At 36.6% G+C, this 12,292-nt stretch overlaps 2 pseudogenes; one reads left to right on the plus strand and one right to left on the minus strand.

Annotated features, from left to right (window-relative positions):
- The first annotated feature begins 687 nt into the window (after positions 1-687).
- Positions 688-2,753, plus strand: LOC124635972 (annotated as a pseudogene).
- On the minus strand, positions 2,689-4,405 carry LOC124635973 (annotated as a pseudogene).
- Positions 4,406-12,292: the final 7,887 nt, after the last annotated feature.

Genomic DNA, 12,292 nt, shown 5'->3' on the forward strand with positions numbered 1-12,292 from the left:
TTTCTACCGGTAGTACAAATGTAAGTATGTCGTAAAATAACTGTTTACATTGAAAAGTGTACGAAAAACAATGTTTTAAAACAGTGTGCAAAAATGATTTTTAAATTAAGTTAGTAAATATTTGTGTCATTACCTTAACCTTAGCATCTCTAAAATAAACAATAGTATGCGACTTTACACAACAGTGCAACATAAATGTGTCAGTTGGTCAATGCGTCAGTGGACTTGTTTTTAATGCACCCATCTGTATTCTGTAGCCCAAGCACGAATATTTGCGAAAAGTTATTCGTATCGAAATCGAGTAACATTTGTATGAGAATTGTACAGCGCCCCTATCGGGCGTAAAAGGAAACAAAACATGGCAGCACGAATGATTTTGGCGCGCTGTCGTATCGAAATCGAAACGAGATGGTAAACGAAACTCGATACTTATAAACAATTGTGAGATTTTTGGCAGCACGAACATTCTTTTGACGTACGGTAACGTAAACTCTCGAAGGCTGGCTATCGAGTATGGTCGAAACATTATTCACTTGAAAATAGTCGGTGAGAAAGGTTTCGAGAAGTGTAAAAATATAGTTTTAACCGTGTTTATGTTTTGTTTAGAGTTAGTTTTGTGAATAAAAGTGTTTTAAAATTATTGTTAAGTTATTGGAACAATTAGTAATAGCTTCAATATAATTTAAAATGCAAAGACCGCCACTGTATGAACGTAGTACCGCATATTATTTTTTGGCGGCAAATTTAATAGAAAATTATGGATATCAATCACGAGAAACAAGGTAAGTAATTAAATCATATTTTATTTATTTGCGTACCTATTGAATTAATGTGTTTGAAAAAAATTGAGTTAATTATATGTTTATTTTTAATCATTGTAGAGAAATTACGCGCAGAGCAAAACTTAGGAATAGAATTAACCCACTGGACATAAATGAAACCGAATTTAAAAATAGATATCGCCTAAATAAAGAAGCTTTTAAGTTCCTCTGTGAGCAACTTAAACATAAAACATCATTAACATCGAGTTCTAGAATTAGTCTAGAACTTAAGGTAGGTACCTAACCACTTAGATTCTACATAAATATACCTATTCAATATCTTCTACTTGTATTTCAGTATTGAAATGGAAGTGTATACCGAATTGCAACTTATTTAATATGACAAAATAGGTATCTATAAAGCTAATAGTAAATTGTTACATCCTTAAAATCAAATAAGTAAATATTTTATGTTTCAGGTTCTTTGTGCATTATCTTTTTAAGCCAATGGTTCATATCAGCGAATAGTGGGAATGGCTAAATATTTGGGCCAAACAACAGTGAGCAAATGTGTGAAGGAAGTCACTGATGCTCTTGTAACTCCTGCAATCCTTAACACCTTTATAAGATTCCCCAGTACTCGAGCTGAAAGAGACCTAGTAAAAAGCAAGTTAGTATGAACATTGTGATAGGTATCTATGAGGGGAAATGTATCTAAGTATTTTTTTTGTAGAAGTACGTTTAAAACATAGTGTTATTGTATACTTTTTAACATTAATTTCTAATACTAACATATGATTGCCTATTAAAATATATTTATTTTTGTCTTACAGCTTTTTTGCGAAGTACGGTTTTCCTGGAGTTATAGGATGCATTGATGGATGCCATTTCCATATTTTTACACCCAGGAAAGAAATTGAACATTTATTTTATTGTAGAAAACATTTTCATTCATTAAATGTACAAATGGTAAGCATTTCGTTTTTTGTAACTATGTATGCGATTGAGCACTACTAATAACATACTAGCATTATGTATGTACCACTTTACTATGGTATACCAGTGTACCTACTAATGGTTTTATCTTTATTTTAGATATGTGATAGTGACGGCCGAATTCTAAATGTGAATGCAAAATATGGAGGAGCCACCCACGACGCTTTCATATGGGAAAATAGCCTAGCTAATAACTACATGCAGGAGTTACATCGAAATAATGAACATGTATGGTTATTAGGTTAGTAACAATCAAGTAAATTCATCCATCTACATAAATAATAAAATTGATTTGCCGAATATATTTGTAATTGTAATCTAATGTAGACGTATAATTTTCAAACGACTATTCTGTAAATTGGATAATTCTTTGTTGTGTTCGTTTTAGTCAGGAACACGATTTTTACTAAACTAAAAAAATTAAAAAAATCGGGTAAAAAATATGGGAACACAAAGTTTGCTAGGTCAGCTAGTTTACAAGATAATTGAAAATAAAAAAAGATTGAATATTTAAAAATTAAAGTTTTGAATATTTACAGGTGATTCCGGCTATCCACAACGCCCCTGGTTAATGACACCAATTCCGGATGCTGCTGAAGGGACTCCAGCATACAAATACACAGCAGTCCATGGAAAGACGAGGGTGGCTATAGAAAATACTTTTGGCCGATTAAAAAACCGATGGCGTTGCTTATGTAAAGATCGCACACTCCACTATGGACCGGAGAAATGTGCAAAAATCATTACTGCGTGCAGTGTGTTGCATAATTTAGCCCTAAAATTTAACGTACCCGAACCGGAACCAGAAGAACTCCAAAACATATCTTTATCTTTTTCTGACCATCTTTTTCAGGAAAATGGAGGAGATGACTTAATTAGGGGAAGGGCGATGAGGAATATTTTAGTAGATAGAATTAATAGATTACACTCATAACTTTAATTCTTTATTAATAATTTTAAAAATTGCATTTTTGAACAATTAAAAAATAACCTTAATCTAAGTTTTTTTTTCCATACACCTTACAAAAACTTCCATAGCCTCTTTCATAAAGTCCAACCATTTAGCCTGTAATCGCAATTCATCATCTCTTTGTCTCACCCTTTCATGCATCTCTAATTCTCTCACTCTCAATTCATCATCTCTTTGTCTCACCCTTTCTTTCACCTCTAATTCTCTAACTCTCAATTCTTCTGTCCTAATCCGCAACCGCTCTTTCTCTAATTCTTCATAGGCCCTATCACGCTCTCTAGCATACTCCTTTGCCTTTCTATCTGCTTCTAAAAACATTTTTCCTATATGTTGTTTGGCTTTTTTTTGTGGTGGTGGTTTCCACATCTCCTCTTCATGTATTTGAGGATCAGTGGATGGGAGAACAGGGGTTTCATCTCGTGGACTCGGCGGTCTAGGGGGAGCCACTGTTGGCTGACTACTTGTGCCCGGAATATTCCAATCTGTAAAACATTTTATTAATGTTAATTTGACTAGGCCTTTTTCTTATTAGCAGAAACTTGAGTTCTCATAGAAAAAACATTTACTGTGTAATGTGATATTTATGTCTAAATATTTTATGTATAAATTTATTGGGATTTATGTATAAATATTTTTTTTTCAAGACTTGACATTGAACAAACATTATGATGCTTTTATGTACCTAATTTATGGATGCATAAACATACATAGCAAATATTTGTAACCACATTAAACATATTTACATAAATTGATTAATTTATAAAAGTTTTAATTTAATTTAAAAAAAATATTATAAAAGTAAAATTCATATTTACCTATTTCATAGTCATCCACATGTGCATCAGGAACTCTCATCTCTGATGGTTGAGAAATTTCAGCAGCTTCCTGAAATTAAAAAATAATAATTACTAGTTAATAAAGAAAAAAAACAATTTTAAAAATAGGTAAGTAAGTAGCTAACCCGTTGAAACCCTGCTTCTTCCACCACCAAGCCGCCGCCACCGTGCTGCCTGCACTCCAATTATCTGCATGACTCGGTTTTCTAAATCAGTCAAGGATAATTGAAGTGCTGGCCCTCCACCAGTGCCACTAGCAGCCCTATTAATTTTGGCACACTTCTTCTTGCAATTATTTTTGTAATCGCTCCACACCTTGAATTAAAAAACAATTATTTAAGCAGGAATTCCAAACAAACTTACTTCACACAAAGATATTGGATACCTAACTAATTAAAGCAGACACTTAAGAGTGACTTTATTCAAGTGCCCCAACAACAAAAAAAAATAGCGTCACTTGAGTTAACATACCTTGCGCCATTTCTCCTCAGACCTTGATTCGCCTGTGCCTTCACTATTTAATTGATTTGACAACTCCTTCCATTTCATATTTATGAAATTGCGACCTCGTGGGCCGCCTGAAGGTTTTGACAAATCTCCGTTTCTGGAATAGAAATAGCATTGCACTTAAAATACTTCACACTAAAGTTTATGCCACTCAAACTTATTAAAACTGTTTACTCACGCTTCCATGAATTCCACCATCATTTCATACTGCGTCTGACTGGTTCGCATAATTATTTATTATATTAAAAGCACTTTGTAGCAAAAAAAAACAGAAATACTTTTGTTGTGTAGCAAAACATAAACAAATTTGGCGCCATTACGCGCGTCGGATGTCAAGTGGGTGCGTTCGGTACACGTCATTTAAAAAAAAAAAAATCTCCGTAACTATGTTATATTGCTAAAGATAATGCCATTTTATAATGTCTAATAATTAACTTTGGGTCTCTTCTTTATATAACATTCAGTTTTTATTATAATTTAATAATAATAAAACGTTTAATCAAAGGTGAAAAAAATATTAATAACTAGAGTTAGTTTTCGAACGCACGATTCATTCAACATTCGTTCATTTTGCTCACTATGGCGCGTCCCTATTTACATTTGCATGACGTCACATTAGAATTCGAATCGAGTGTTCGATAGTGCTTCGAATGTGGTTCGTGCTGCCTACTATCGACAAACTCCGTTTTCGAATCGAGGCCTCGATACATTGTCGATACGAATACGTTAGATATTCGTGCTTGGCCTACAGATGTCATTACACTTGGTGCGCGTTAAATGTATCCGCTGTCGGTTATCATGTTCACCATTTAGAAAGACGTCTATGCTTGCATAGCACCATGTAGAACAAAATGTTGAGCGGAGATGTTACAACGAAAAATCTCCTAAGAAAGTATCGTCGCCGACATGCGGTTGTTCGGGGGATTAGGAATATTGCTGGCTCCGACGTTCTTCACTTTGTTTGGAACCCGTCCTATTCGTATCCGAAAATCGTTAGTTTACTTGTTTTGGTTACGGCCACAGTACGCATTCGACCTAGAAGAGGGTTCCTGACCTATGGCATCTCCGCTTCCTCCGTGCATTGCACTGTTTAGTGGCCATATCCTAATGGCGGAGGCTCGGATGGATGGATGGCCAATTTGCAATATTAATTTAATATTATTGCTTGAGTCGTCAGTATCCCTCTGGAAAGAGAATCCTTTTGGGTAGAGTGAATTTGTTTAGTTTATTAAATAGGTACGTATTTTGGAGTGATGACTTGCGCAAGACGGCTGGCAGGAGCTGGATGCGAGAAGCCGAAAATCGATCTCAGTGGCGTGCACTTGGAGAGGCCTATATCCAGCAGTGGACTGCGATAGGCTGATGATGGACGTATTTTGAGATTTAGCAGTCAAACTTAATATATGCCTAAATACTATGTCACCTCTGACCTCGATCTTTAATCATTTACTGTTCTATTCTTTTAACACACTTTCCAAAAAGGAGTAGTTTCTCAATTCGCATGTTTTTAGGGTTCCGTACCCAAAGAGTAAAACGGGACCCTATTGTTTTCGCTCCTCTGTCCGTCCGTCCTCAGGCTGTATCTCACGAACCGTGATAGTTAGAGAGTTGAAATTTTCACAGATGATGTATTTCTGTTGCCGGTACAACAACAAACTGAAATCTAGAATAAAATAAATATTTTATGGGCCTCCCATACAAGAAACGTGATTTTTTTGCAAATTTTTGCTCGATATTCATAGCGGCAACAGGTACTTAGATGCAGTTTTAAAAATAATGGTACGGAACCCTTCGTGCGCGAATCCGACTCGCATTTGGTCGGTTTTTTATTCTTGTTGCCGCCAATGTAGCTTATCTACAAAACAAACAGACGAAAGCATTTCAATTAACCCTATCATTATAAGTCCCAATATTATAAGTCCATAATAGTCATTCCAGTGCCCAAGGGCAGGGCGGGACCGGACATCAGTGGGTACAGACCAGTAGCTGTGTTATCGACACTGGCAAAGGTGTTCGAGTCTGCCATTCAGCGCTGTATGCAAGAGCAAGTACGCGGACAGTTATCGGATGCTCAGCACGGATTCCGTCCGGGGCACAGTACTGCTACCAATCTACTGGACTTCATGGGACGCGTGGTGCCGGCTGTGGATGCTGGGGTGCAGGTGGACGCAGCTTATTTTGATTTTAGAAAAGCTTTTGACATCGTAGATAATGACATCCTACTGCGGAAGCTAGCCGAGTTCGGATGCACCCAGCATCTATTGCGGTTTTTCACTAGTTACATGCAAGACAGACAGCAGTATGTGGATTACAACGGATGTGAATCTGATCCATATTACACCTGGTCGGGGGTAAGTCAAGGCAGTAATTTGGGGCCTCTGGAATTCCTGATAATGATAAACAATCTGCCGGAAGTCGTAAGGCATGGCGTTTGTTTATTATTTGCGGATGACTTTAAGTTGCTGCTGGAGATTAAGTCCGAATCAGATTGCAGACGCCTTCTGGAGGATATCGATCGCATAGTACAATGGAGTCATGAAAACAAACTGTACTTCAACGTATCCAAGTGGACACCTGTGCGCTATGATTATGTGGTAGACGGGGCGCCACTACAACGAGTCACCGAGGTGCGAGACCTAGGTGTTATCATGACTCCCGATCTGACATTCCGGGAGCATATAAACAGAGTCTGTAAGAAAGCGTACAGAAACCTAGGATTTATTCTGAGGCATACACATAGCTTCACCAACATCGCAGCTGTCAGGGTCCTATATGATGCACTAGTCAGGAGTCATCTGGAATATAGTGCGGTCATATGGGCCCCACATGAAGCGAAGTACGCGGTAATGTTGGAGCGCGTTCAAAATAAGTTTACTCGCCACCTGTACAAGAAACTATATGGGGTATATCCGTTTTACCCACTGATGTATCCCACCCTGTTTGTCCTGGGCATGGTTGGCTATAATCAACTGCGTGTCCGACGATAGTTGGCACTGGTTGCCTACTTGGTGAAGGTGCTTCGCGGATTGGAGAGTCACCCGGCAGTGCTGCAGCGCTTGAGCCTGTGTGTGCCGGATCGCTACGTGTGGCGGCGGCGAAGCCCGCCTCTACTACTGGTACCTACAGCGAGAACCAACTTACTCGCCAAAGCACCCATAACCAGAGCCATCCGTATCGTAAACGATCTACATAGCAGCATTGATGTTTTTACGTGTTGTTTTGGTGAATTCGCAAAGGAATTATTATTTATTTTATGTTACAAACACGATACCTAGTATATAATTTTAACTTTAGTGGATTACTGTGATTGTAAATAATTTAGTTTTTAAATACTTAGTTTTTAGTTCTTAGCTGTCGTATTAGGATAAGAGATCCTGTAAAGATAGTTTAAGGTGTTTTTAAATAAATAAAATAAATAAGTTACTCTTAATATCTTGAATACCTTGTTAAAATTGAGTGCGAATAATTATCTTCTGCAGCCTAATAAAATTTACATATTGCACACACAATTACTTTAATGTCTACGAGGCTGCGGCCTAGCACCAAGCTCTGTATCGTAGACCGATCGTAGCCAATGTTTACGATATTGGTTTGCGTTTGCGACGCTTTGCTATGTGCATTACATCAGCTGTTATACATATAAGCATAGTTATGTACTTTGTATTCAAAACCGTTTGAGATAAAGTTGTGGTAAGCCAATGAGAAGACAATTTCATCATGTCATGCCTTCCATACGAGGTCAAATTGTAAATCTATGATCTATAAGTACAGCCATTTTTTATCTCTCTTCTCCTACAGACGTCTCCTTAGATAGTGTTTTAATTGAAAAATATATATTTAATAAAATTTTACTTACACCTTGATTAAAATTGCCATGTCAGATTTAGGTATCGGATACGACGAATTGAGAGAAATTGTTAATTATTTTTCAATAATGAAATCTGCAACGGTATTCAGCGTAAAAATTACTTTATTAATAGAACTTTATTAAAACTGGTTGACCTGCATGTATGTATGTAGCGTCATGAAAATTGGCAGTTGTATGTAGTTCTAATGATAATACAATAATATGCTACTATGCAACTGATTCATCATTTAAGATGTGAACCAACACTTCATGATAGAACATCGTATCATAGCTATGTTTAAACTTATTAAGCCGAGTCCAGACATGTATCATTTGCCCGATCCGATCACCGTATCGTATCAATCACTTGTATCATGTTGTGGACGCCTGGGTGATTCTTCGAAACACAGTTTTTACGTGTTTTTGACCGAAGAACACATGAAGATATCGTTTGATTGGAATGAAAGTTTCAGGTTTTATGTAAGAGGTAAAGGTCTATCGACGCCTCATGTAACTAATTAGAATTTATAAAAAAAAACTATAATTAAGTTAGCAGAAAACAGTAAAACCTAATTAATCTGGTGTGTCCCAACGCCGGTTTTTGCTGCATTATTTAACTTTCTGCGAGCTACGGTGGCGTTACAATAAAACTAATTAATCCAAATGATCTTTAAATATGTGTTTCTTAATATTTTAATATAAAAATTTAAAAAAATTGTGTATTTTCATAATTACATAAATTTAAAAATTGTCCCCGACTAAATTCATCATTAAGCTGGCTCGATTTGTTCAAACATTATCTACTTATACGTAAATAAAAAATATTTGAAAGTGTAATGTTTACTTGTAAGTAGGGCTGCCATCCGTCCGGGTTTCCCCGGATTTGTCCTCGTTTGGAGGCCGTCCGGGGGCCGTCCGGGCGGGGTTTCAAGAAGTGTCCGGGGAAAACCCGGACATTTTTCACAGGGTCGTCTTAACCTATCTATGGTGCAGGGTATGCGAATAACCCGGGCACCGCAGAGCGCCCACGCCAACGCCATACAGGCCTAGAGCTAGCAGATTTCAGAGGACGATCACTCGATTTGAGAGGATAAGAAGTCATAGGTACAGGTTTTTCAATAACAATCGTTAAATCCACCAACCAAGCCAATTCCTAGCCTGCCCCGCCTTCATTAACTACGAGTGGAAAACATAATATACATGAGATTGCTTGCCTTGTATGGAAGTTTAACCTTGTAAAATTACAAATAGACAAGCATTTGCTGCAGAAGTCGAAGTGTCCCAAAACTCAAAAATTTTCGCGCCCGCTTCGCTCGCGGCTTCTTTTCTTGGCACAATTTTTTTTTTAAGATTCAAAAAATTTTGCGCTCGCTTCGCTTGCGGCTTCTTCACTTTGCGGATTTTTTTTATTATATTTAGTGACCCAAAACCCAAAAATTTTCGCGCTCGCTACGCTCGCGGCAACTTCACTTTGCAGTTATTTCTATTTTTCAACATTTTTTTGTCTAGCCTATCAAAAATGTAGCGCCGTTTTAAAGTCCTATTACTAACAAGAAGGTAACTCCCAGTTTCCATATGAGCTTTCTTATTTATGACCTTCGAAATACATTAAGTCACAATCTTTTAATACTAGGTACTACATGAGCTAGAGACGGCCCTGACTTTTCATGTAAGGAAGCACCTCATTGAATTTAAGTATATGGTAATATTGAAAATTAGGTCTTGTTTAAAAAAAATCGGACTCGTCCGGGGAAAAAATGCGATTTACGGCAAATGTCCGGGTTTTTTTAAATGTTTGTCCGGGTTTTTCAAAATTCGAAATGGCAGCCCTACTTGTAAGTGATCGCGCCGGTCAGCACCGAACGGTGACAGTGAGTGCTCGTGAGCGGACGTATTTTTCCAAAAAAATACGATTGCAAGTTGTCATCTGGTGTTTGTAAGGCAAGTAGTCATATCAATCTGTCTTAATTAACTGATAATGTGCATCTACTATCGTTTTGTTGCCAAAGCAGAGTGTCTTATGAGATGGTTTTGCTAACATTAATTGCATGTTTGATGCCTTACGTTTATAAATAAAGGAGCAGGATTTGATAATCTGCGAATTCCTAAATTTTCTGGCCCCCATTAGTCTGGATTTATCTGGCTCTTAAAGCCAGATGAATTTGAGCGGGACATATGAATTAGATTTCATCCAAATTCGGCACATGTTTGTTTAATTTGTGTTGGCTTCTAGTGCATTTTTTTTTGTTCAAATACCGTGGAAATAATTATTTTCCTCTGGACATAGATCTTTATTAGTATTACTTATTTTTTAATTTCAATAAGATTACTTAAGTAAGTAATACAAAAAAATAAAGCAAATGGCCTGTTGGTTTTTATTCCGAAATTCAATTTCTGTGCTAGAGGTTTTGGGGTTTTTTTTATCGTTGCTAGAATAGCTTTGTATTTTTTTAGATCCATATTTTCAAAATGGCATAACGAAAATTGCAAACAAGAGAAGAAATACTAAGAAAAAAAGACTAGCGGATAAGAGAAGATATGACAAAATAAACAATGATGAAGAATTATGGAAAGAAAAACAAGAAAAGAATAGACAAAACTATATACGCAGGAAAGAAGAAAACAAATAACTACTGATAGGAGAAATGAATCTCAACGACAGTCTTGAGAATACTGTTGTGTTTGAGAAGAGATTTTCATAAAAGGTTCCTGAAAAACTCAAATTTAATTATTCAGCATTCTGCAAGTTTGGGAGATCTAACCTGATTTTCGATCAAGAGATACTTCAAGAGATGGAAGTAAACATTTTAGTGTTGATTTAGAAAATATAAATCCATAATTAATAGACTCTGATGATCAAAAATGTAATATTTCTTAGGAATTTAGGCAGGATATTAATTAGTTAAAGCTTAGAGTTCCTATCGTGCTGAAAAATTAAGTCTGATTTTGATTAGTAAGTTTTATTTCATTCTAATTTAGAGTTTGTTTTCGGTGAAGTTTATTTTTATTTTAAGCTAAGATACGTTTTTGTTTTGTGTTATTAAGTTAAGAGGTCTTATTAAGATAAGTTTACCATTTCATATAATTATTATAGTGTTGAAGCTAGTGTGATTTAACAACCGTAAGAGGTTTAATAAATGATTAATTTGAAGGAAAGTGTTACTGTTTACTTAATTCATAATTATTTTCTTGTGTCAACCAAAAAAAAGTGATAATTAAGTAGTAATAGGAGTAATTATTTCAATATTTGGTAAAATCTATACTAATATTATAAAGAGGAAAACTTTGTTTGTTTGTTCGTTTGGTTGAAATGGATAAACTCAAAAACTAATGGACCCATTTTTAAATATTCATTTTTAAAGCTATATTATCTGCGAGTAACATAGGCTATATTTTATCCCGGTGCGGGCAGTAGCTCCCACGGGACGCGGGTGAAACCGCGGGAAAACGGCTATTTTTATAATAAAGATCATTGCAAAAATAAAGGAAGTATCATTAATCTGTATACCTCTAATTAATATGGTGCGAAATCACATTCATCTGCCTCGGTCACAATTAATCTGGCCCAGCAATTAATCAGCACCTTTTAAATCCTAATCTACGTGATGCAAATCGATGCCTTCGATATATGATATTGCACATAAGGCACTGGGTCAAACTATGACGTCAATTCAGGTCTAAGAGCAAAAAAAAAATTGAGCCAGATCAATGAGTCAAAAACCCTCGGTTTCAAAGAATCACCCGCCTCCGATTTGTTACGTATGACGGACAAAAACCGACAAGACATGGGCCGTATCATAACGGCGTATCGAGATCGCGTCTGTGGATCGCGTATCATTACCCATCCACATATAACGATCATGATATAACCCGCGCAGATAGAGAATAGATCTGAAAATGGCGTCCGCTCGCATGCATTCTCGCTCACTCTTTATCGCTGTCTATACTCACACAGTGTAGTACGCGCTACAAAAAAATAATCCACGCTACTTGACGCTCCGAGTTATCGTTAAATTCGTTCCGTTATTTTGTTGTTTTCGTTGATATTCATTGTTGAGTTTCATTGTCGATGTTTGAGAACTTGTTTTGCCAATCGTACCATGAGTACCCGCCGCCATTTTTAGATCTATTCTCTATCTGCGCGGATTATACGCGTCGACATGGTTGGTCGTCGTGAAATGCGGCTTTTCTCATGTAGGGAGATCAGCCAGCTGCGCAGGACATTATAGTGCACGAGCATTTGCGCAGACACAGGTGCACTCTCTATTCCTTCACTCTCTTTGCCCAGTGGGACGGCAATCTAACACAACCAGAGAGAGATAGATAGCCGGCGTACGATAATTATTTTGCCATATCCTACATTTAAATTACATAG

This window comes from Helicoverpa zea, chromosome 13 (assembly GCF_022581195.2).
Source record: "Helicoverpa zea isolate HzStark_Cry1AcR chromosome 13, ilHelZeax1.1, whole genome shotgun sequence".
In the NCBI taxonomy this organism is placed as follows: Eukaryota; Metazoa; Arthropoda; class Insecta; order Lepidoptera; family Noctuidae; genus Helicoverpa; species Helicoverpa zea.